The 25,322-nt window shown below is 43.0% G+C and overlaps 1 protein-coding gene across 4 annotated transcripts in view; it reads right to left on the bottom strand.

Annotated features, from left to right (window-relative positions):
• gulp1a (GULP PTB domain containing engulfment adaptor 1a) overlaps window positions 1–25,322 on the bottom strand; it is a 66,401-nt gene that overhangs the window by 19,890 nt on the left and 21,189 nt on the right. For 3 of the 4 annotated variants that reach the window (XM_056430862.1, XM_056430886.1, XM_056430870.1), the window contains exon 2: window positions 21,411–21,495. The gene's annotated coding sequence lies outside the window, so the exon portion shown is untranslated. Of the gene's footprint in view, window positions 1–5,137; window positions 5,385–21,410; window positions 21,496–25,322 lie in introns of those variants that run through there. The other variant, XM_056430877.1, reaches the window with a different exon arrangement.

Here is a 25,322-nt window from a genome sequence, read left to right as displayed (position 1 = left end):
CTTCACGTACCCCTAGAGGGCCTTCACGTACCCCCTAGAAGGCCTTCACGTACCCCCATTTGAGAACCACTGTTATAGAGTTTGTAAAGATATGTAGGGTGCGATAAAGTCAACACAGGTCGGGCTGGGTTGATGACATCACCACAGACTCCTCCCACCGAGGACAGGCCGCCGCCCCTCGTTTTATCTCCCTGAACTACTTTTCTTTCTTTTTTTCCACCGGGACGACGGCCATGTTTTTTCGCAGGCTGCCGACCGGCTGTTAGACTGCACAGACAGCATCACTAGAAGGCTTCCAGGCCTCTACATCAATTCCCCCAACAAGGGAGGGGGGAGTTAAGGAGTCCAGAGTCACTGCAAGGCTCCACGATCAATACCCTTTCCTCTCTTGCCGTGAGGCAATAGCAGTAAAGGGGACGCCACGGAGCAGCTATAAATCTTTATCCTTATGGAACAAACCAATTTAGAGCCGTGAGCTCATGCACATTTTAAAGTGAAAAAGGGAAAAACATCCCCGGCTCATCATCTTGTGGCCACAAACAAACTGCTCCCAAGTATTTATTCATACCAACAATATACAGCAACCGCACAGCAACTTTTGAAATAAACTTTTGAAAAAAACAACAACACAAAAGCCTCAGAGAGGGAGATTACTCACGCATGCCAGTGTTAACCATCTCACATTTCAAAATAAAAGCACCAACCACCTGGAACGCGGTCTCATTTCAATTTATCGCAAAAGAAATATTTGTTGCGACACACCCCGAGGGAAGTGGACGCCAATTACGAGTGTGACGGAAACGGCGCCGATAAATAAGGCGTTATATTAAAAAGGCATTACTAAAATAAAAGTCCCTTGAGGCTGAGAAACGAAGGTAAAAAAACTGCAGATTGTGAAAACACAAATCGATCTCCGTGACACGGGAGGTTAATGGGTCATTAGCTCTGACGGAGTGAGATAATGTCTATCTTACTGCGAGGGGTAAAACATGGTCATCTACCAGATTAATAAATTAGAAGTAAATACAAAAAGGGTTCAGCAGTGCTACGTCACACCAGTGAGGAACATGATCCGGCACCGTCTGCATCCTCATAACCGACAGCAAGCTCATCAAATCCCATGGAGCTCTTGAACGCTCCATTTTGAGGTTTTTGATGGAAGTGAATCAAGATGATACTTCCTAAAAAAAAATTAAATGTTGCCTTTTCTCAGTGAAATAATGTGCTCCAGACAGCAGCCTTTACTTTAGCTCGGCGTCAGAAACACACCGGGGAAAAGGGAAAAACTGCCACTAAGAAATATAATTTAGCCCCTGATATCATGGGGAACAAAAAATGCCCCCATAATTTCGATAATTTAATAGCGTTTTGTTTTTGTTCTTTGTTGTGTGTGTTCTATATGTATCGCCTGTACTAGGTAGGTACACACAACATATTATTAAAAAAATATATATATATATATATATAGATATAATTGTTAACAGTTGTTTCATAAATTTAATAAAAATAAATTGTCTGATTATGTTTTCGGTATCTGAAGACAGCTGCCTAATTAATGCCATTTTTATGACAATTGCTTATATACTGTGAGCCTAAATATGTGTATTTATTATTTTTGTATAAAGGTTAAATATTATTTCACAAGTTTCAAAAAGTGACCGCAATTTATTTTGAAATGCTTCTAGATTTCAGTCAGTGAGGGAAAAAACTGCCCCCCAAAAAATATGTAAATGTCCTCCTCTGCTTTAGCTTTTATACCTGTACACAAAAGAAAAAGTACCAGGCACTAAACAAAAGAAAAAGTACCAGATACTAAATAGAAAAAGTACCAGGCACTAAACAAAAGAAAAAGTACCAGGTACTAAACAAAAGAAAAAGTACCAGGTACTAAACAAAATAAAAAGTACTCGGTACTAATCAAAATAAAAAGTACCAGGTACTATACAATAGAAAATGTACCAGGTACTAAACAATAGAAAAAGTAACAGGTACTTAAACAAAAGAAAAAGTACCAGGTACTAAACAAAAGAAGAAGTACCAGGTACTAAACAATAGAAAGAGTACCAGGTACGAAACAAAAGAAAAAGTACCAGGTACTAAACAAAAGAAAAAGTACCAGGTACTAAACAAAAGAAAAAGTACCAGGTACTAAACAAAAGAAAAAGTACCAGGTACTAAACAATAGAAAAAGTACCAGGTACTAAACAAAAGAAAAAGTACCGGGTACTAAACAATAGAAAAAGTACCAGGTACTAAACAAAATAAAAGTACTAGGTACTAAACAAAATAAAAAGTACCAGTTACTAAACAAAATAAAAAGTACTAGGTACTAAACAAAACAAAAAGTACCAGGTACTAAACAAAAGAAAAAGTACCAGGTACTAAACAATAGAAAAAGTACCAGGTACTAAACAATAGAAAAAGTACCAGGTACAAAACAAAAGAAAAAGTACCAGTTACTAAACAAAATAAAAAGTACTAGGTACTAAACAAAACAAAAAGTACCAGGTACTAAACAAAAGAAAAAGTACCAGGTACTAAACAATAGAAAAAGTACCAGGTACTAAACAATAGAAAAAGTACCAGGTACTAAACAAAAGAAAAAGTACCAGGTACTAAACAATAGAAAGAGTACCAGGTACGAAACAAAAGAAAAAATACCAGGTACTAAACAAAATAAAAAGTACCAGGTACTAAACAAAATAAAAAGTACCAGGTACTAAACAAAAGAAAAAGTACCGGGTACTAAACAAAAGAAAAAGTACCGGGTACTAAACAATAGAAAAAGTACCAGGCACTAAACAAAAGAAAAAGTACCAGGTACTAAACAAAATCAAAGTACTAGGTACTATACAAAAGAAAAAGTACCAGGTACTAAACAAAATAAAAGTACTAGGTACTATACAAAAGAAAAAGTACCAGGCACTAAACAAAAGAAAAAGTACCAGGCACTAAACAAAAGAAAAAGTACCAGGTACTCAACTAAATAAAAGCACCAGGTACTCAACAAAATAAAAGTACGAGGCACTCAACAAAATAGAAGTACTACGTACTATACAAAAGAAAAAGTACCAGGTACTCAACAAACAAACCATCCTTTCAAACAGACTTGATTCAGCATCTCATGGCTGACAGAAGGAACACAGTGACGCCGCAGACAGAAGATAATAACATGGCGTGTGACGGAGGGACGTGGGGTTGTCGAATGGGCAGCGCTCTGTGGGCTTCCCACAGTCAGGGGGGGTTTCACTAGTTAACGGGGCCCCGGAAAGGGCCGGACAAAAAAAGAAGAAGTTAAACGGAACAAGCTTCAGGGTTTCAGGGTGGGGACGGGGACATTCCTCACTGGAGCAGGAACAGAACGCACATCTTCTCCGCCGAGGAAGACGAGTCGTGATATTTTTTTGTCTAACGGGGTCTCACGTGCTGTTGTTGAACCTCTCCAAAAGCAAGTGAGATATGAGTAGCACTGGATTAAAAGATCAGAAGTTATGTCTTTCATATAGTGGCATAGAGCGTTATTATCTTTTTTAACAATCTAGCGTGAGAGAGGCCGGCAGTATGGAGTCGGACTGTCTCTCTTAGTAGGTGGAGAGGAATACTGCAACAACAAAAGAAGAAAAGCCATTCATAAACAAGTGAAATAGGGATTCTGGGAGGTAGTTGGCTGGCGATAAACAAAGGATTGAATCTGGCGTCCTACATCTGACCCTGAACCTGTGCGCTGGCTTTGGACGCCCCGAAAAGTCTCCAAAGGGAGAGTTTCAAAGTCCTCAAACTGTGTAACCCCCCCCCCCCCACACACACACACCTGACACCTGACTGTGATGACACTCATCTTGATTGGCAGCCGGCAGCATTTTAATAGCTTCCTGTCTGGTGAATCATGAATCAACAGCCCCCCCCTTGTGAGAACTGTCGACCCCTAAGGCACGCACACACACACACACACACACACACACACACACACGCACACACGCACACACTACACCTATCACTGAGCTGCAAACCGCCCTCCGTCCCCTCCTGTGGCGGCCCCAGGTCGGGTCACGCGACATTATTACACACACTATAAATGAAATGACATTTAAAAACCACGAAGGCTCCCAGAGCAGACACCACAGTGAGAAACACGCCCGAGCAGCGTTTTTATATTTGAACGTTTTAACATGGAACATTTACTTCTACGATATGTGGTCTGAAATGTGTCAGTGAACTTGTTGTTGTTGTTTGTGAAGCAGCAGTAAACACGTTGCCAGGACTTCATCTGAAGACACCGCTCACCTCCGGGTGACTCAAGGGTTTGGAATGTAGCTTCAGAGAGAGAAACTCTCTGGGAATGAGAGAGACGTGACCCCGAGGAGCTCTCTCTCTTTCTCTCTCTCCCTCTCTCTCTCTAATAGGCATGAACAACAATATTGCCAAGGCATCAGGATGCAGCAACACAACAAATATACAATTCATCTGGATAATAATAATAAAACAGAAATAACTATGTTGAAAAAAAGTCTCAGAGAACAGAACAAAACTATCTGTTCCTCTTTTACTCTGGAGGTCGTACGACTGCTGATACACAGTCATTATCTCTGTCTCTTTCTTTCTTTCCATCTCTCTCGCTCTATCTCTCTCTGTCTCTCTGTGTCTCTCCCCCTCTCTCTCTCCAACTCCAAAACGGTGAGGGTTTGAGAAAAAAGTGAATGTTTAAGAAAATAAGAAGACAGAAACCAGAGAGCAAAGATAACGTCCCCTGTAGAAATGCCTCTCGGCCTCTCTAACCCGACCCCTATACCCCTATGGGGGGGGGGGGACGACGCTGCTGGAGTGTTGCTATGCGGTCCCCAAACAGAAAAGCCTGAGGAAATCAAATCAACAAAGATCCTTTGTTTTCCTCCCTTTACTCTCTGGAATCTCTCTCACTCCGGCTGTGAGTTCCAGTCCCAGAGTTCCTCGGTGGACTCAGCCCCGCCGTCTCTAATCTAAAAGCCAGGCTCGTTTCTCTGGAAGTCCGACTCCCTCGGATCGAATGCGGCGCCCCGATGTACTTTATCACTCCGCCACAGAGAAGAAGAAAAAAGATCTAACGGAGCGAGAAACACGCAAACAACAACAACAGAGCCGAGATGAAAAGGCGACTTACTTGTCTTCAGACCGGGGGAGGACGAGTGCGGAGGACGAGTGCGGTGGAGGAAGCTCCGGCCGATGTTAATAGTTTTCAGCTGTGGGCCAGATGTTGGGAACAGGAAAGAGAACCGATGGGGTTTGCTAACTCAACAAGAAGCTGGAGCTGTTTTTTTTCCTTCCTTCTTCGTCCTCAGACACATGATACTTGACATTCAAACCCGACTTCCTCCGCCCACCGCTCGACCGAAAGGGAATCGTTTGGAAAGAGAAGGAAAAAAAGAGGAAAGAAAAGAAAGAGAGAGAGAGACACCCTTTCCACAGGAACTGTTCCACCTAGACGCAGAGCGGAGAAGACCTGCGAGAAGCCGACGTGCGAGTCGTTCATCGTCCCGCCGCGTGTGACCGTGGCAACCGGCCTCGGGTCAACGTGGAAGTCAAAACACTTCTCCGTCAGAAAGCCTTTTAAAGCCCCTCTGGGAGTCGTGATACTCTTTTCTTTTCCCGCCATTTGAGCGCCAGAAACATTCAACGCTTAAGAGTGCTTCAAAAATGGTGTCAAACCACTTGGCGGTCCTCATTTCATCACATAAGAGATCACCTGTCCGTCAAAGGGAAGACCGGGGGGGTGGGTGGGGGGGGGCTCAATTACTACTTTTTGAGAGCACTGGAAAGAGTAATTTTCTTGTCGCCTTTTGCCCGATTTTCTCGGTGTCATGAGATCGTGAGAGAATCGTCGGATGTCATGCGCCGGTGGCCCGAGTTGAAGCCGGGGCAACGACCAATCAGGCTCAGGCGTGGGCGATATGACGCAGAGGAGGGGCCTGAAGAAGTTGGTGTGGATGTTGCAGCAGCATCAGTCCTACGCCACCGAGGGCTTCTCTCGGATGGACAATCTCCCAGTTGACGAAGAGTTCGATCGACAGGTAGTTGATCCAATCGCCTCCTGGGAGTCTCATGAGGAAACTCTCCGTATGACACATCGTATAGATGAAATGGACGTAGTCACCGTGACTTGACCCATCAGCCTACATTTAGGCATCTTGGTTTTCCACCGTCGCCATTTTGGGGGGTTTCTTTTTAAACCAAAAGTGACACGGGAGTATGGAGTTCAACCAAATGCTGAATAATGCTTTTTTCAAGAAAAACACTCTGTGAAAGGGTCAAAGTTCAAGGGAAGGGAACACACACACACACACATACAGACCAGACCTCCCAGACCATAAGACACGTAACATCTTCAAAACGTACGTAAGGGCGATTTAACTGACATATTCCTACTTCATAGAACAACACATCTGTTAAGCTGGAATGAACCACAGACCTTATTTTAGGCATCGAACCAGAAAAAAATACCCAGAAGAAACACACGTGGTAACCGTGAAGAAGACGACTAAGCGGTTACTAGATACTAGTTACAACAATATACAGACGGCTCACATGTCTTCATAAGAATTTTAGGAGATGCCCGAAAGAGGAATTTTAAACATTGGCCTAAAGCTGGTTCCACAACAATGGAGACACTCATCCAGATATGACGACCCCGATCAATTCAAGACTTTCATTGGCACGGATGTGAAGACGTGAGAAACGAGCGACTCCAAAGAGCTGCTGTCAGACTTGTGTTACACCTCTCGGCTTCAGAGGATCTCGGTTTGGGAAATAATCTGCATTTAGAAGACGGAGAGAAACACTCGGAAAAGGGCAATTTACAACGGTACTACGAATGAGTGGGACACGTTTATTGTTCTTGAAATGGCTTCTGGTTTCATTTTCAGCTTGCTCCGGGTTTTGGGTGGTGGGGTTTTGGGCGGTGGGGTGATGGGTGGTGGGGTGTTGTTTCTGGCCAGCAGACCTTTTGGTTTCTGCCTGAGAGAGCATTTAAAACTGGGAGGCTCGGAGGATTCGGGGCTGTTCTGCTCACTCTATTTTTTCTCGGGTTTCTCTTTTCACGGTATCGTTGCGTGTTTGCGTCTTGTGTGAACAGCTGGTGTGGGGTAAAGGAAGTGGTTGCTCCAGACCCTTTCCGGGAAAAATGGGGCCCTAAAAAAATAATTAAAAAAAGCTGCATTGGAAACATGAAGCTAAAGACTTAAAAAAAAATATATATATATGATTGATATCCGTCACACTTGGTCTTGGTACAGGGTCTGAATGTGTGGTTCCCTCTGTCACACTGCATGGAGACAGACAACTCAAATGCATCTAGGGCAACAGTTGAAAACAATACCAAATGAGTCATTGTTTCAGACTTTGTTCTCGTAACTAGGCTACGGATTCATACCGTCTTTTCTTTTTTTTTCGTCTACATATTTCATGTTCTGCAACAACATTTTCGGAGGATAATCAAATCCAGTTGGACACTATCAAAGATAATTCCGCTGAAGACTTCTCCTACTTCAGACACCGGTGTTTTGCGCGAGTTCCGGGGTCCAATTATTACCTATATCGCAAGAGACTGGGTGGAAAAGCATCTCAATGAGAAGCATCTCGGAGGATTTTCATTACGAAGCACGTATGAAACCCATTAACATTCCTGGGCACACTGTAAAAATTCATTTAAAAAGGTTGTGATTTGCCAATAACATGCCATTAGCTGTTCTCCTTTTTCTTCTTCTTTTACTTCCCTTCTTTACTTTTTGTGACTCCACTTCAAGGGCACGGCACCGTTCCATTCATCAACGTCGACGTGAGAGTGTGTAATGCGATAAAGGGTCAAATCAGTCGAACGCCCACAGCTATTGTGGACTTTTTTTAACATAGATGGAGGAAGCTGGCTACTTTATACCCTACAGGCCTTGCTCCTGTTTAAAAAAAGGTGAAATACAATGTCACCTGACTGTACGTGTGCACAGTTTGTGTTGTCATTGTAAACGATGTATGAAGCCGTTAGCCGTTGGAAGGTAAAGTGCATTGACATTCATTTAAATGAAGGAACGCATCAACACCAAAATCAATGTTCCTTCAAACTGTCCAACTGGAAAACTCAATAGGTCATGACCTGGCCTTTTTTAGCTGAATCAACACCGGAAGAATAATTATAAGAGACGAGCCTTGCGATATCACGAGGTACGTGGAGGTGGGGGGGGGAGGTTCTCGGGCTCATGTTCATCTCTTCATGCACACTTGCTCTGCAGACAGCCCAAAAAGGTCATGTTGTGTCTGCTGTGGAATGCATATATTAGCTTATTTGTTTGTTGTTTTAACTGAAGTGTTTCTGTAATTCACCTTTTATCTCCGTCCACCAGGAATCTGTAGAAACCTGCTCAGTGAAATCAGGCACAGAAAGGCTCAACAGTACGACATAATTCCATTCTGATGTATTGGTCTTAATTAGCCATGGAGATGTGAAACCTGCTGCATGTTATCTGTTGAAGGGAAATTTCAGGAAGATGAATGTATGCTACAAATGAATCGTCCATTTTTCTCTCCTTTCCTTTCCTTCCTCTTTTTAACCGCATTGGTTGGAGTGACTCAACACTTTAAACAGTTCATATTGCGACAGTCAAAAAGAAATGTTGAAAGGTGCAACATTATAATTGTATTCTGAAAAACAATGATGTTTTGGCATCCATCATTTCAACATTATAGTTTCCCACAACTCCTTCGAAATGGGACAAATCCTAGACGAGACGACTCCTAGACCAGATGACTTCTAGACGGGACGACTCCTAGACCAGACGACTTCTAGACGAAACAACTCCTCGACGGGACAACTCCTAGACGAGACGACTCCTAGACGAGACGACTCCTAGATGAGACGACTCCTAGACGAGACGAATCCTCGACGAGACGAATCCTCGACAGGACGACTCCTAGACGAGACAACACGTAGACAAGACGACTCCTAGATGAGACGACTCCTAGACGGGACAACTCCTCGACGGGACAACTCCTTGACGAGACAACACGTAGACAAGACGACTCCTAGATGAGACGACTCCTAGACGAGACAACTCCTCGACGGGACAACTCCTTGACGAGACGACTCCGAGACGAGACGATTCCTAGACGAGACGACTCCTAGACGAGACGAATCCTCGACAGGACGACTCCTAGACGAGACAACACGTAGACAAGATGACTCCTAGATGAGATGACTCCTAGACGAGACAACTCCTCGACGGGACAACTCCTTGACGAGACGACTCCGAGACGAGACGATTCCTAGACGAGACGACTCCTAGACGAGACGACTCCTAGACGAGACGAATCCTCGACGGGACGACTCCTAGACGAGACAACACGTAGACAAGACGACTCCTAGACGAGACGACTCCTGGATGAGACGACTCCTCGACGGGACAACTCCTCGACGAGACGACTCCTAGACGAGACGACTCCTGGATGAGACGACTCTTAGACGAGACGACTCCTAGACGGGACGACTCCTAGACGGGACGACTCCTAGACGGGACGACTCCTGGACGGGACAACTCCTAGACGAGAGGACTCCTAGACGGGACGACTCCTGGACGGGACAACTCCTAGACGAGAGGACTCCTAGACGGGACGACTCCTAGACGGGACGACTCCTGGACGGGACAACTCCTAGACGAGAGGACCCCTAGACGGGACGACTCCTAGACGGGACGACTCCTAGACGGGACGACTCCTGGATGGGACAACTCCTAGACGAGAGGACTCCTAGATGGGACGACTCCTGGACGGGACAACTCCTAGACGAGAGGACTCCTAGACGGGACGACTCCTGGACGGGACAACTACTAGATGGAGCGATAAACGAGTAAGCCTCATTCCTAAAGCATACCTTGCTCTATCATCGATTGTACTCTAATTGGGACAATAATTTACCAAATGCAGATCAGGCTGTATCGAATAAGACAATCTGGACCATAAACAATTTGTGCGGAGCTAATGAATCATATGACATTCTTATCAACACCTGTACAATCACACAGTCGCCCTTTGAAGGCAAATTAAAAAAGAACTCAAGTTCAAGACACTGGCTTCACCTGTCATGGAAGTGGTGGCCTGGCTCTGATAAACACTGTAAAACAACCACCACAGAGAAGAAAGGATAGTGGTGCATTCAGCAGTTAAAGTGCCACATTACAGTCAGCCTAAAACAGAGCCGTCAGCAGCTGTGTAGCTCGACCGACCGGGAATTATCGAGCCGAAACAAAAATACTTATTTGTTCAATAGTTGTGAGATTTCGACCAAATAAGTCATTGCACTCTTCCAGGGCGAGTGGTTCACTGAAGTAAAACAATACAAGCAGTACAATCTTTAAAGTTAACCACAGCCCTGGAAAATACTTCAGCAGCGTCCAGGTTTCCCTTGGCATTCATTAGGAACATTTCCTACAAGGCCGAAGGCTTTTATTTTTCATAGAATACCAATTTGGAGGGGCTTACTTTGAATTTTAATCCACCATCCGAGTTTATATAACAATGTTCCTCAAAAAATATTTCGAAAAACAAGATTGCGATGAAATTTTTGGATCTAGTGAAGAAAACATGTCCAAAACATGCATCACTGGCTACCTGACAGGCAGACCACAGCGTAATGTTCTGATACGGTGGTCAGTGTTTCTGGAGCTTCGCAAGGAAACTACTTCGTCTACCTTCCTGTTCACTCTGTACACCCCTGACTTCCAGGACAACTCGTGGGTCAGGCCATCTGCTGAAGTTCTCGGGCGTATTAAGGATGGTCGTGAGGGGGAACCCAGGGCAGTTGTGTATGACTTTGTGGAGCGGGCTGGTAGAAACCACCTGCTTCTGAATGTGGCCAAGACCAAAAAGATGGTGGTGGACTTCAGGAGGAAGAACGTTAAGAGTTCTGGGAGAGGATGTGGACGTGGTGGCGGAGTACAACTACCTGAGACACCAACATACAAACTGGTCAGGAAGGCCGGCTCCATCAGTGGCTGCAAACTGGACAGTCTGGAAGAGGTGTTGGAGAGGAAGACTCTGAAGAAATTATCGTCCATATTGGATAACCCTCCGACCCTCTCAACGTTCCAAGATGGCAGCATGTCAGTCCATGTCCACATCAGCGGGTTATCCGCTTCCTGATCATTGCTCCAATCCCCGGAAGATCTCTCTCTCTCTGGATGGAGTAGATGGCGCTTCTCGCGGCGCTACTTGGTGCGTTGTTTGTGTGGGATTTTAGAGCAAGCGATCGTACCTTGGTGAGTACCTCAAACAAGTTGTACTGCCCGTTGGACATTGCTAATGGAGGTACTTGCTTTGTGATTGTAGTACAACCTGTACAAACCCCGACGCAATATTCTCAGAGACCTACCTCGCCTCCAAAGCCTTCTTGCTTTAAATAATTACTTTGAGGGGACTATTTCGGACTTCGGATATGAAATGTCAAAGGAATTGGCATGTAATATGTCAAAACAGAAGTGGTTGACTGTTATATTATTGCTTACATCTGGTAATGTGCAGCCTAACCCTGAGCTGCAACGTATTCAGATGTCAGATGACTTCAAATCCTCGCCGGGTCTAAATATTATTTATGTAAATGTGGAAGCTTCTTACTAAAAAATGGTTATGATTGCAATATGGGTCAAATCAATAGATGCTAACATCATTGTCATATCCGTAACTTGGCTGACAAAATCAGTTATTGATGATGATAGGGCAAAGAAAGGTGGAGGAATGGCCTGTTAGGTAAAATCAAAGTTTCTTGTCAAGTGGGTTCTGTTGAAATCGACTTGCAAGCATGTAGAATGTCTGTCAATGGATGTTGAAATTTCTAAGGGCCTTTAACACCGTTGTTAGGTGTTATCGGCCTCCATCCGCTTCAAACAAGGCATTACAGTCACCGACACACCTTCTATCCAGACTCAATTCAATTCAGTGTATTTTGTATAGCCCATTCTCACAAATTACAAATGTGCCTCAGAGTGCTTCTGTACATATAGACATTCCTGACCTTTGACCTGACATCGGATCAGGAAACACTCCAAAACAACCCTTCACGGGGAAAAAAGGGAAGAAGCCTTTAGGAGAACAACAGAGGAGGATCCCTCTCCAGACCTCCGTGATCCATCAGGCAGATGGAGGTAGAGAGGAGGATGGTGAAATAGTTTTAGCTGGAGATCTTAACTGGGACTGGCTTAAGCCTGTGTCTTTTTGTGATTCTGTCAATCTTACCCAGTGAATAAATTTACCAACCAAATCGTAAGTGCTCTGAGGAGTCCACAATAATTGACTTGATTTTAACTCATCTTCCTCATTAATTCTTAGCTGTTGGTGTTTTCTTAATGACCTGAGTGATCATTGTGGTGTTAAGGTCCTTAAATTAAAACCACGTATCATTTATAAGAGGAATCTTAAAGATTTTAATGAATAAGGTTTTCATCATGATTTGTTTTAATTGTAATTGGAGGATAGAGCTAATCCCTGAAGTGGGAACTGCTTGGTTTGTTTTTGTATGATGGTTTTACACAAATCATAAATACACATGCCCCTTGCAGGAGATACAGAGAACTGGGATGTGATATTCCCTGGTTCTCTTCTGATTTCTGAAAATTCCTCTCTGTGAGCGATAACTGACAAGCTCTACCTGCTTTTATTGTGAAGGATTCAGTCGCACTTCATGACAAAATGGAGATACTGAATTGTTTCAACAAACTCTTCATATCTTCTGAATCTCTGTTTGAATCTTGTTGTCCAAGGTCTGTGAAACCATTCTACTGGCGTTCCAATTTATACTGGCCAGCCTTTTAATTTCACCCCATTTCCTGTGCAGGAAGTTCATAAAGCCCTAAAAAGCCAAGATCATAGGGGACCTTCAGGGCCTGACTGTATGACCAGTGGCGGCTCCTGAAAAAATTCTCAGGGGGGGCAATTTTTTTGATAATGATTAACCCTCCCAAAACCACAGACCTTCAGACAGCTGTCTATGTGTAGCTTTCTCACAATGCCATCAAGTCATGTGACTCCAGTCAGTGTGACGGCTGTGACTGAACTCTGTCTGTGAGCTTGTAGTTAGTTCATAAGCAGACAGACAGTCTGAGGCCGTCTGTGAGCTGTCTGTCAGTAATACAGCTCCTGGTCTTTGATTTGGTGATTTTTTTCAACAAGATTTAAATAATTATTATAATAATAAATATGAGATCCCCATTTGTGATTCCTGCATCTGTGCTTTTTCAAATAATAGAAGAAATACAATTGCAATCACTTTCAAGTAAACCAGATTGCTCCACCAGACAAGAAAAAGCTCAATGTTGAGCTTTTGTTTTGAAGGGCAACAGCAGAAAAGCCGAACTCACGGAGGTAAGACCTGGCAAGTCGCCAAGAATCTCGGCTGTCGCGCATGCGCAGGCACAACTTGTAAATACCGTAACGTAAACATTTACATTAAGGTACAGGCATTTCAACATTTATTTATTCATGACTTAGTTTTATGTCGGTGTACTTTGACCGTGTGTAATATGTGGAGTTGTCAATAAAGGTCTTTCTGCATTTCCCTGCGCCTCACCTGTAGTCCTCGTTCCTCTTTCAGGAGCACAGCTGACAACACGGCTGTCAGAGAACCCGTTTACAGGCGTTCTTTAACATCAGGCGGAGATCTTTTCTGACGTCCATCTTCCAGTCAGGAAGAAAACGTTTCAGAAGACACCTCAGAAAATGTTCGAGAATGAGGAACAATGTGTTTCTGATTTTATTTTCATTTTATTTTGGAGAGCGACAGGGAACGTCTCCGAGGTCGACCGATCGACGTGTTGGCGACCGCTGGTCTAGGAGGTCCTACTTCTATTGTTGCCGATGTGTCTTCAATGTTACGCCGACCGAAAGGAGTCTCTTTCAAAGAAAGAATTGAATCGCTGCTGTTGCCCTGAGCACTGGCCGACTGAATACGCCTCTGTCGAAGCTGTATGACGCTTTTACGTCGATTAATTATGACAAGACCTGAGGGCGACTCCTCCCGGAAGCCTTAGAGAATGCATTGACAGCTCTGTTTTGTGAAAAATGGGTTTAACATTGGAGTCAATGGGAGAGGTCTGGGGCGATTTTCATTTCGCCCAAAGTCGCCCCAGAAGGGGCGGGGCCATTTGAAGCACGACTTTAGGCGGACTGAATGACTGTTACCTGATTGGACAATGACATACAGAGGCAGAGCAGACGTCTAGTGGTAGAATGCAACTTTTTTCTTTTCTTTTTTTTTCTTTTTTCTTTTCCCCCGAGGCAGTGCGTCGCCCCAATCGCCCTTATGGACAAGCCGCCCCTGTGTATGACCCTTACTTTTAGAAATTGGCTGCTGAAATCTGCCTTTGTTCTCCCACTGTTTAAAGGTGGTGACCCAGCTATTTAGAATAACTCTATGCCAGTATCTCATTTATCTGTACTTGCTAAAAAGGAGTTATTATCCACCAACGCCATTTTATCAACTTTAGAAAAACACACTATTAAAGCTTCACTGAAAGTGGTAAATGACATTTCTGTTGCTCTTGATAAGAAGCAACATTGTGCATCACTGTTTATTGATCTGTCTGAAGCATTTAAAACACAGTTAACCATGTTTTAAGGCTGAGGCTTCTCAACTCGGGGCTCTTGGTTCAGGAGCTACCTTGAGAGCAGGTCTCAGTGCATCAGATATGAGGGTCTATCCCCTGATATTAATATATCATGAAAGGTGTGCCACAAGGCTCTGTATTAGGTCCACTTGTATTTACTGTTTATTTAAATAACCTGGGCCAAAATGCGGTGGAGGCTAACTGTCACTTTTATGCTGATGACACTGTTATATATATATATATATATATACAATATATATATATATTGCTTGTGCAGGTAATTGATCTCTTGCAAAATGATTTTAATGTTGCTTAAAATACCCCAGCTGACATAATTAATGGTTAAATGAGAGTCCTGAACATGAGATATACATATTGTTTTAAAAGGTATTTGCACAAGACGGGGAAGAAAATGAGTATTTTGGATTTCAATAAACTTCGGAGTATATTCACAAGAGATTTACTTCAGTAATTCACAGATCAGACAGCTAGTGCCGTGGTGTGAAAAGCAAAACTGTATTCTAGACATTTAAACAAGAACTTTGTATTATTACTGGGCGAATCTGAAGTGCATACTGTATGACCGTGTTTTGGTCTCAGTAAAGTGGGTTCACTACTCTGACTAGGTCCCATTCCTTTTTAGAGCACTGCAAGACTTAGTTGCTTCACCAACCTCGAATGACAATATTGTACATTTAAATAGTATTTTTCATATTGTCGTCTGAATGATGTAACGGTATGGAAAGCGATGGCAGTGGAGTACAAGAGGTCTGCTATGTTTTTTTCATGGAATCGCAAGACCTTGTTGATGTGATGATGTCGTAACAAACCCTGAAGGATAATCTGTAATATTCTAAAGGCCAGCTGAAACTGAAAGAGAAGTGAAATTGACTGTCTCTTTATGGGACATTACTTTGGAGAGGTGATGATAAATAACACCCGAGTTAGAAATTCTGACCTTTTTGTCGAGATGCCTCTTTTAAGCCCATTAGATATTTTATTTTATTTGACAATAAAAGCAATTAGATGGACGGAGAGCCATTGTCATGGTCTAAATGGTGTATGTGTACATTGACCCGGTTTACACCTGGCATTAACATGCGCCTTGAGTGAACGGACCACATATGGCTAACTCTATTTACAAGAGTAAATTAGCACAAACCACTTGGAGAGATTGCCCGGGGTTGCATACGACCACTTATCCTCTTTAGTGTAAATACTAATGCATACTGATGCGTCCCTGACAAGGACCGAACGGGAAAATACATCACAACCGTGGCTCTCTTGTTCCTAAACCAAGGCTAAGTATTATGCCGTCATCCTAATTTTGAAAACTTAATTACCAACTTGCGGTACCATTTCTGTTGCAGTCTATATCTGTGTCTGTCCGAAATGTCTCCCCTTCATCGTTGTATCCCCTTAAGCCAGTTGAGTGGAATTCTCATAATATCCATATTTGTTCTTGAGCCAAAAAAGAAAGAAATGTTGTGAGGTCACAGAGACCTTTGACCAGCAAAATCTAATCAGTTCATCCTAGAGTCCAAGTGGAAGTTTGTGCCAAATTTGAAGAAAGGCGTACCCGAGATGGGGGGTTTTCAAGAACAGGACACCCATGACGTCACAGAGACCTTGACCTTTGACCTTCAACATCAAGTCAGTTCATCTTTGTGCCAAATTTAACGGAGTACCCTCCGATCATTCCTCGGGTATCGCGTTCACGAGGAAAGGACCAAACACTCAAATACTGTAACTCAAAAAGGTAATGTCCTAAAAATGATTAACCTTTCAAGCAACAAGGTTTTTTAGGCCTCTGCTCCGAAAATGGCATACCCAAACTAAAAAGGCTGTATCTCTGCAACCACTATGGCTACTTTAATCATTTTTACATTTTTACCTTTTTAAATCGTTTCCTTTTTTTTCAGATGTGTACATATCAGTCTATATGTTACTGGGTAAGACTAAATGAAGATGGCACACAGAAAAAAATATTAAAATTTCAGGTCCGAATTGAAAAAAAAGCACTTCCAGGATGATTATATGTTTGGAATGAGTCAGTTGAAAGGTTTAAAACTTTCTCAAATCATATTAAAATATGTTAACAGTCTCCCTGCAAAGTTTGAAAAAGTGAAGCAGAACAAAGTTAGAGATTTTAGTTCAAAAACCTCTCTACAATGTGCCAAAATGGCCATTTTGGCCAATATTGGCACATTTGGGATTTGAATTTTGTCATATAACAAACCATATATTTCATTTCTATATCACTCATATCGTTCAATATATCCAAATACAGCATTTTACCACTTTTGTTTCATTAAGGATGGACATTTCTTGAAGGGAGGGAAGTGTGGAACACAATTTGAGACGTAACCAGTTGGCAGCGGTTCAGCGGAGTCTTCACACAAGTGAAGGACACGCCGATTGGACCAGAGTGTAAAAAGCCTCATTAAATGACGGCAGTCACTCAGAACTGTGGACCCGGACCCCCCCGCCCAGCTGATTGCTGCACGTCATCAGGCGCGACCATTTGCATCAACTCTTCAAACCAAAGAGACACTCGGCTGCTTGTACGCAGACGTTGAGTGTGGAATGAAATAAAAGAACCAGAAGAAACGACGAGGTTTCAAGACACTTGTGACGATACGCTCGGCGCCCTGATGTCCCCCTGGTAGATAAAACCCATCTTAGGGACGCGTGACGTGCAGGGCTGACATTTTAAAAACAGCTAGCAGCACTTTGGTGTATCCTTCAGATGGGAAGGATCGGGGGGGGGGGGGGGGATCTCTTTTTAATGTGTATGAAATGAAGAAGTTTCATACCCGGCGGCTTCTCGGCTGCTCAGAGTGCGTTTACCCCTTTGGGCTGTCTGCGGGAGAACCGGCAGTATCGGCTCCCCGGTTCTCCAGAGCTTCATCCTACCTCCTACCTCCTTTAGTCAAGGAAACATCCCGAGGAAACGAGCATTCCTGCATGTATTTATTACTCTACTCTACGGTAGATTTCCCACTGGGTTCATCAGAATAACCCCAAATAAGTCGGACCAGACAGGGAAATGAACACTCGGGTTATATGTCATCTGAACTCGCGGTATATTTGAGCTCTTCTTGATAACTTAAAGAACGCAGTAGTAGACGTACAGATCATTTGGGAATGAATATGTGTGTGTATGTCAAGAGGGAAGTTCCTTCGTCTCCCAACCAGAGGCTAGAAAGGGTACATGGCTCTTCAAAGATGGAAAGACATGCCCCGCCCCCTCTCTAAAAGAGTATCTGCCACCAAAAACCCAATTAAGATAAGCACCTAAAATCGAGGCGCGCGGGGGGGGGGGGGCTTTTAGACCTCTATCTACCTCGGCAAATCACATGAAGCCTAACTACTATTTTACCGGAAATTTCCGGACCGAGTCACCGCGGCGGCCATGATTCTACGTGACACGGGGTTTTGTTGAACCCTCGTAAAAAGGAACTTTTTCTTGGAAAACAACTTAAACTTTCCCCCCCGTGTCTCGTCATCGCACCGATTGCGACCAGAACCGACCAGAATATCTGCACCACAGCTGCAGGGAATAAATAGCTGGGGCACGTGATTCAAAATTTCTGTTTGCGACCCGGTCAGCTGAAGTTACGAGGCCCGACTACCTCAGAAAAGTCAACCATGCCATGCTAAGCTAACCCCGTCAAATCTCACTCTTATAGCACGTTCCCATTGTGCCTCTCGCCAATATCTACGGCGCTACTGAGCAGCGGGGTTTAGGGATAACGTGTGAACGGTCTTATTAGTTATAAGATAAATATTTAAGGTTTTACACTGAAAGAAAAATGGAAAGAAAATAGAAATTAGCAACTTCACAAAAAACACACTTCTTATAAAAGGGAGGTTTTCAGTTAATGAAGATATCAAAGCGAAGGCAAAACAAATAGTCACAAGGTATTTTATAGAGAAACAAATTAAAAAAAATAATAAACTGAAACTTCATCAAAAAGTACAGGTTCCTGACAACAGGGTCATTTTATGAAGCGATGCATCACTGAGTCATTGTCCAGTGTCGTGAATCTTTGTATGATGAATACATTGGGTTTTTATGTTGCGCAATACTCAACAAACACTCTCTCATCTCAAAACAGAGACATATTTCTAAATTAGTTTTCTCTTAAATGGAGAAGATGAATCTAGAAACGTTCCTTTCTGTGACTGGAGCTGAAAGGAAGTTTCAAGGTGAGATCAAGGTAATTTATAAAAAATAAATGTAATAAAAGTTTCAAAAAGATAAGAACCAATAGAGGGACACGGTGCATGGCAGCAGGTATTCACTGCATTTGCATTCTGGCTCCTTCGGCTGATGGAGGACTCGTGAATCTTAAAGAATGATGTCAATGAGCCATTCAGAGCCAGATCTACCTCCTAATGTTTTTATAATCGACAGACGGGTTCCACATGATGACGCTCCAACATCACGGCCACGGCCATTTATACAAGACCGTACTTTAAAAAGAAGGTATGTTTACTCTCACTGAGAGAGAGAGAGATGGAGAGAGAGACATAAATAGGCATTGAGAGAGGCATAGAGAGAGAAAGCGAGAGAGAGACAGAGAGGCATAGGGAGAGGCATAGAGAGAGAGCGAGGGTGCGAGAGAGACAGAGAGAGAGGTAGAGACATAGAGACATACAGAGGAGAGAGCAAGAGAAACAGAGAGAGAGACAGAGAGAGAGAGAGACATAAAGAGGCATAGAGAGAGGCATAGAGTGAGAGAGAGAAAGCAAGCGAGAGAAAGAAAGCGAGACACAGAGAGAGAGACCCCCTGCTGCTTTGTATTAACAGTGAGGTTCTGGTAAAACAACTTCTCATCACATTTACTTCCTCACTGCCGTTCTCAATGCACGAAAAACAACAACATCAAAGCTCCAGCTATTTGCAGCGTGCCCCCCCCCCTTCTCTTTCCCTACCACCACCACTTCATCTCTCTCTGTCCTCAGAGGGCCCCGTGTGGACTCATGCCTCAGATTGAAGAAGACACACGGCGCCGTGGAGTTTGGACCTTAGAGCGTGAAACACTGACACCACCGTATTAAAACATAAAAAAACAGCTGAGACTGGTCCCCGTTGTCATAGCTTCTCCAGGGGCCCGCCGATCAGATTTCTCTGCAAGTGCATAATGCCACCTGTGGGTGTTATTTTCATTCTTTAAAAGGTTAGTTCACCCCAAAATCCCAAATACATATTTTAGCTGTCCTCCAAGTATTTTGCAATATCTTCCTGAGACTAGCCACACAGTTTATTTGCAGAAACCTAATAAGTGAGTCGTTTCCAGCAGAGCCAGAAGTTTATTTTAAAAAGACAGCAGTCTGTGTATATACAGGACTGTCTCAGAAAATTAGAATATTGTGATAAAGTTCTTTATTTTCTGTAATGCAATTAAAAAAACAAAAATGTCATGCATTCTGGATTCATTACAAATCAACTGAAATATTGCAAGCCTTTTATTCTTTTAATATTGCTGATTATGGCTTACAGCTTAAGAAAACTCTAAAATCCTATCTCATAAAATTTTAATATTTCCTCAGACCAAGTAAAAAAAAAGATTTATAACAGCTGAGTGTTTGTCAAGGCTCAGGAAACCCTTGCAGGTGTTTCGAGTTAATTAGACAATTCAAGTGATTTGTTTAATACCCTACTAGTATACTTTTTCATGATATTCTAATATTTAGAGATAGGATATTTGAGTTTTCTTAAGCTGTAAGCCATAATCAGCAATAAATCAGAATAAAAGGCTTGCAATATTTCAGTTGATTTGTAATGAATCCAGAATGCATGACATTTTTGTTTATTTAATTGCATTACAGAAAATAAAGAACTTCATCACAATATTCTAATTTTCTGAGACAGTCCTGTATATATATATATATATATATATACACACACATACACAAACTGTGTGAACTTGAATATATATATATATATATTTATATAAAAATAAACTGTGAATTTGAATACATATATTTTAATATATATTTTCAAATTCACAAATATATATATATATATTCAAATTCACATATACAGGACTGTCTCAGAAAATTAGAATATTGTGATAAAGTTCTTTATTTTCTGTAATGCAATTTAAAAAACAAAAATGTCATGCATTCTGGATTCATTACAAATCAACTGAAATATTGCAAGCCTTTTATTCTTTTAATATTGCTGATTATGGCTTACAGCTTAAGAAAACTCTAAAATCCTATCTCATAAAATTTTAATATTTCCTCAGACCAAGTAAAAAAAAAGATTTATAACAGCTGAGTGTTTGTCAAGGCTCAGGAAACCCTTGCAGGTGTTTCGAGTTAATTAGACAATTCAAGTGATTTGTTTAATACCCTACTAGTATACTTTTTCATGATATTCTAATATTTAGAGATAGGATATTTGAGTTTTCTTAAGCTGTAAGCCATAATCAGCAATATTAAAAGAATAAAAGGCTTGCAATATTTCAGTTGATTTGTAATGAATCCAGAATGCATGACATTTTTGTTTTTTTAATTGCATTTCAGAAAATAAAGAACTTCATCACAATATTCTAATTTTCTGAGACAGTCCTGTATATATAAATATACATAAATATATATAATTATATAAAATATTTTTTATATATGCGTGTGTGAGTGCTGCACCGCATGCCGCCGGTTGCCTATTTGTTCATATGATCACACAGAAAGAAAATGACAGAACAATCATCGCGGCTCTGAGGGAGATTTATAACGTGTGTCACAATAAAATAATGAAATACAGCGCTGGGCTGCGAGACTCACTGCCACTGAGACTGTTGCTGTTCGGCTGCCTCTGTTGTGCTTCACTCATCTACAGGCTGGTGGGAGCTCATCAGGGCTGCGGCTCCTGTGGGCGGGAAAACAAGACAACAAAGAATCAAGCGTTTTGTAAACGAGGGGGAAACGGTAGGAATCCATATTTTTTGGGTACGCTTTTAAAGCTTTTTAAAAAGTTTCAGCCGGAATGAAAAATGAGTTTTTACTTCTCATCCATTAAGGTGTAAACCACCTCTACTCATGTGAGCTACTGACTTTAGAGCATACTGGATATTAACGGTTCAAAGAGAAGCAAACCAACGCTCCACCAATCACTCAAAAACACATGTTGAGGAAAAACAAATAAATCAATGAAATGCTCCTCTGGTATATATAAAATCAAAAAGCCGTACGACAGCCAGAGTCACTGCAACGATCGAGCTCCTCCGTTTTTATTTAGGCTGAAAGTCTCACGCTTTTTTTTTTAGTTTAACTTTTTTTTATTGAGGAAAAGTTAATTAACTCCAGATGAAAGTGGTCGTTATGTCATAACGTTTTGCTTCGCCTCGTAGCTTTGAGAAGTCATCACGAGGAAATGATATCACTAGCAGAGGCAAAAACTGACCCCTTAATTTAATAATTTAATAGCAGTTTTTTGTTGTTTGTTGCGTGTGTCCTGTCTGTCACGGGGTGAGGCTCAGGTGCAGAGAGACAGGCTGGACTTTGAGTGGAAGAAAAAACATAAAAACTCTGGCTTGAAAGAAACATACAAAAAACATGAGGAATCACTATGGGAACGAAGACTGAGCGTGAGACATCGAAACAGACACTAGAGACTGAGATAAAGACAACAAACCGACAGGAGACAAAGGAAAGACTGGACAATATATAGAGGGAAAAACACAGGTGCATGATGCAATCAGGGAGACAGGAGTGGCTGAGGGCAGGTGAAGGGAATGAAACAATCAAGGAGACAGAGGAGCAGCTGAGGGCAGGTGAAAGGAATTAACCAATCAAGGAGACAGGAGTGGCTGATGGCAGGTGAAGGGAATTAACCAATCAAGGAGACAGAGGAGCAGCTGAGGGCAGGTGAAGGGAATTAACCAATCAAGGAGACAGGAGTGGCTGAGGGCAGGTGATAGGAATTAACCAATCAAGGAGACAGAGGAGTGGCTGAGGGCAGGTGAAAGGAATTAACCAATCAAGGAGACAGATGAGTGGCTGAGGGCAGGTGAAGGGAATTAACTAATCAAAGAGACAGAGGAGTGGCTGAGGGCAGGTGAAGGGAATTAACCAATCAAGACAGAGGAGACGGAACAGGGTGTTACACTATCTGTACTTACTATCTGTAGGTACACAACAAATCAATAAATACAATTTTGGATTTCAGCTCATAAGATCACAGCGGCATTCAGCGGAAATGAACTCCCCCTCTTCCTCCTCATTAGTGGAAGCCAATCACCCGAAAATCCTAATTAAGCGACACAGGCGATGAGAAGCTTCAAATCCAGAGCATGGGGGGATGAAGGGAGGGTCACAAAGGAGGGAGGGCTACCGGATTCATCTCCACTGAGTTCTCACAGCTCGGTGTGAGACTCAAAGTTCCTCCATGTGACGGCCAAGTCAAGTCCAAGAGTCATTGTTTAAGGTCCCGTATGGAGAAAGAAAGAAAAAAAGCACGAACCGGCTCAAGGTCTCCGAAAAAGAGCTAAAAGTTTTAATCACAAAGAGAGAAAAAATAAAAGAAAGAAAACAGTATTACAGTCCGACTCAGAGGATTACGGTCTATTACTAATGTCGTAAAAACATCCAATATCCAGACATCCAATAGTCTGAGAAATATAAGTCCAGGAGAGGGAGCGATTACCCCCCCCCCCCCCCCCCTGCAGGTGGTACTTATTAGTGAGGGGTGTGTTCGGGGGTTGCAGGAATCCTCATTAATATATGAACCGGAGATCTCAAAGCTCTTTCTCTTCCTCCTCCGGGCTCTGAAGGTTTTCCTCTGATAAGAGAAGCTGGAAGTGGGAGATAAGAGCAGAGACTCCGAGAGCGCCGGACTGCCCCCCCCCCCCCTCCTCCAAGAAGGAAACCAACAAAAAAAGAGTTTTTTTCATAAATATGAATTCACACACGATGCGTATGATGAGCTGGTTAGTCCAAGTAGCTCATCCTTCACAGCACATTACCGTCTCTTGTGTGTGTGTGTGTGTGGGGGGGGGGGGGGTTTAAATTTCCTGTTTAAATCCGGCGTGAAATGTCGATATTAACCTGATTTTACTTTATTATTGTTCCTCAACGCAATTATTAGTATTCACTGGATTCATCCGGCAGAGGGTCTCCACCTGTTTGTTATTAAAAATAGAGCGAGGGAGAGACAGAGGATGAGGGAGAGAGAGATAGAGAGAGAAGGAGAGGGAGAGACAGAGGGAGTGAGGGAGAGACAGAGAGAGATAAGGAGCGAAGGAGAGGGAGAGACAGAGTGAAGGAGAGAGACAGAGGGAGAAGGAAAGAAGAGAGAGTGAGGGAGAGAGAGATAAGGAGCGAAGGAGAGGCAGAGTGAAGGAGAGAGACAGAGGGAGAAGGAAAGAAGAGAGAGTGAGGGAGAGAGAGATAAGGAGCGAAGGAGAGGCAGAGTGAAGGAGAGAGACAGAGGGAGAAGGAGAGAAGAGAGAGCGAGGGAGAGAGAGATAACAATGTTGTATTTAACTAACAATGATAATTCCAAAGCAGGCGTATATTAAATGATACAAATGAATGAGAGACAATATTTTGATTAAAGTTGAGGTGCGTTCACTTGCAATGCGAAAAATGTGCGCTGCGAGTATTTTAAAGCGTATGATGCCGGCTTAAATGTTCTGAGCGTCATTCTTTTAAAACGCAAATTAATTATTTAAAACTCAGCGTGAATGAACATACTATTCATAGCCATGCACTTGACCCGCTGCAGTTTGCCTACCAGGAGAAGGTGGGCGTGGAAGATGCCATCGTCTACCTGATGCACAGGGCTCACTCTCATCTGGACAAGGGGAGAGGTGCTGTGAGAATCATGTTCTCTGATTTCTCCAGTGCCGTCAACACCATCCAGCCCCTCCGACTGAGTGACAAGCTCGTGCAGATGGGTGTGAACGCCCACCTGGTATCCTGGATCACTGACTACCTGACGGAGAGACCTCAGTTTGTCGGGCTGAAAGACTGCGTGTCTGAGACTGTGTTGAGCAGCACCGGCGCTCCACAGGGGACTGTGCTCTCACCGGTCCTGTTCACCCTGTACACATCAGACTTCACCTACAACACGGAGTCGTGCCACATCCAGAAGTTCTCTGATGACTCTGCTGTTGTGGGATGCATCAGGGATGGACGGGAGGGTGAGTACAGGAGCCTGGTGGACACCTTTGTGCAGTGGTGTAGGCATAACCACCTGCAGCTGAACGCCACCAAGACCAAGGAGATGGTGGTGGACTTTAGGAGGTCTCGGCCTCCTCTGCTACCTGTCTCCATCGGGGGTGTCAGTGTGGAGGTGGTCAACACCTACAAGTACTTGGGAGTTCAGGACATTGAGTAGGCTGCTGACCATCTTGGACAATGACCACCACCCACTACACAGCACTCTTAACGGACAGAGGAGCATTTTCAGTGGCAGACTCCTGTCACTGTCATGCTCATCGGACAGGCTGAGGAAGTCCTTTGTCCCCAGGGCAATACGACTGTACAACGCCACGCAGAGGGGGAGGGACTTCTCTGCATGAGTCTACCTCGGTCTTCCATCCTCTTCTCAGCTCTTTATTTTTCCATCCCACTGTCCATCTTTTAATCTTTTTACTCTTTTTACTGGCTATACTAGCCCATTGCACAGACTGTACTATTTATATCACTTTGCAAACTGTAATATCTGTAGAATATCTGAATACACCCTACTCC

Source organism: Pseudoliparis swirei, chromosome 2 (assembly GCF_029220125.1).
Source record: "Pseudoliparis swirei isolate HS2019 ecotype Mariana Trench chromosome 2, NWPU_hadal_v1, whole genome shotgun sequence".
Lineage (NCBI taxonomy): Eukaryota > Metazoa > Chordata > Actinopteri > Perciformes > Liparidae > Pseudoliparis > Pseudoliparis swirei.
Note: the sequence above shows the minus strand (reverse complement) of the source record. Positions and strands in the feature narration are given on the sequence as shown.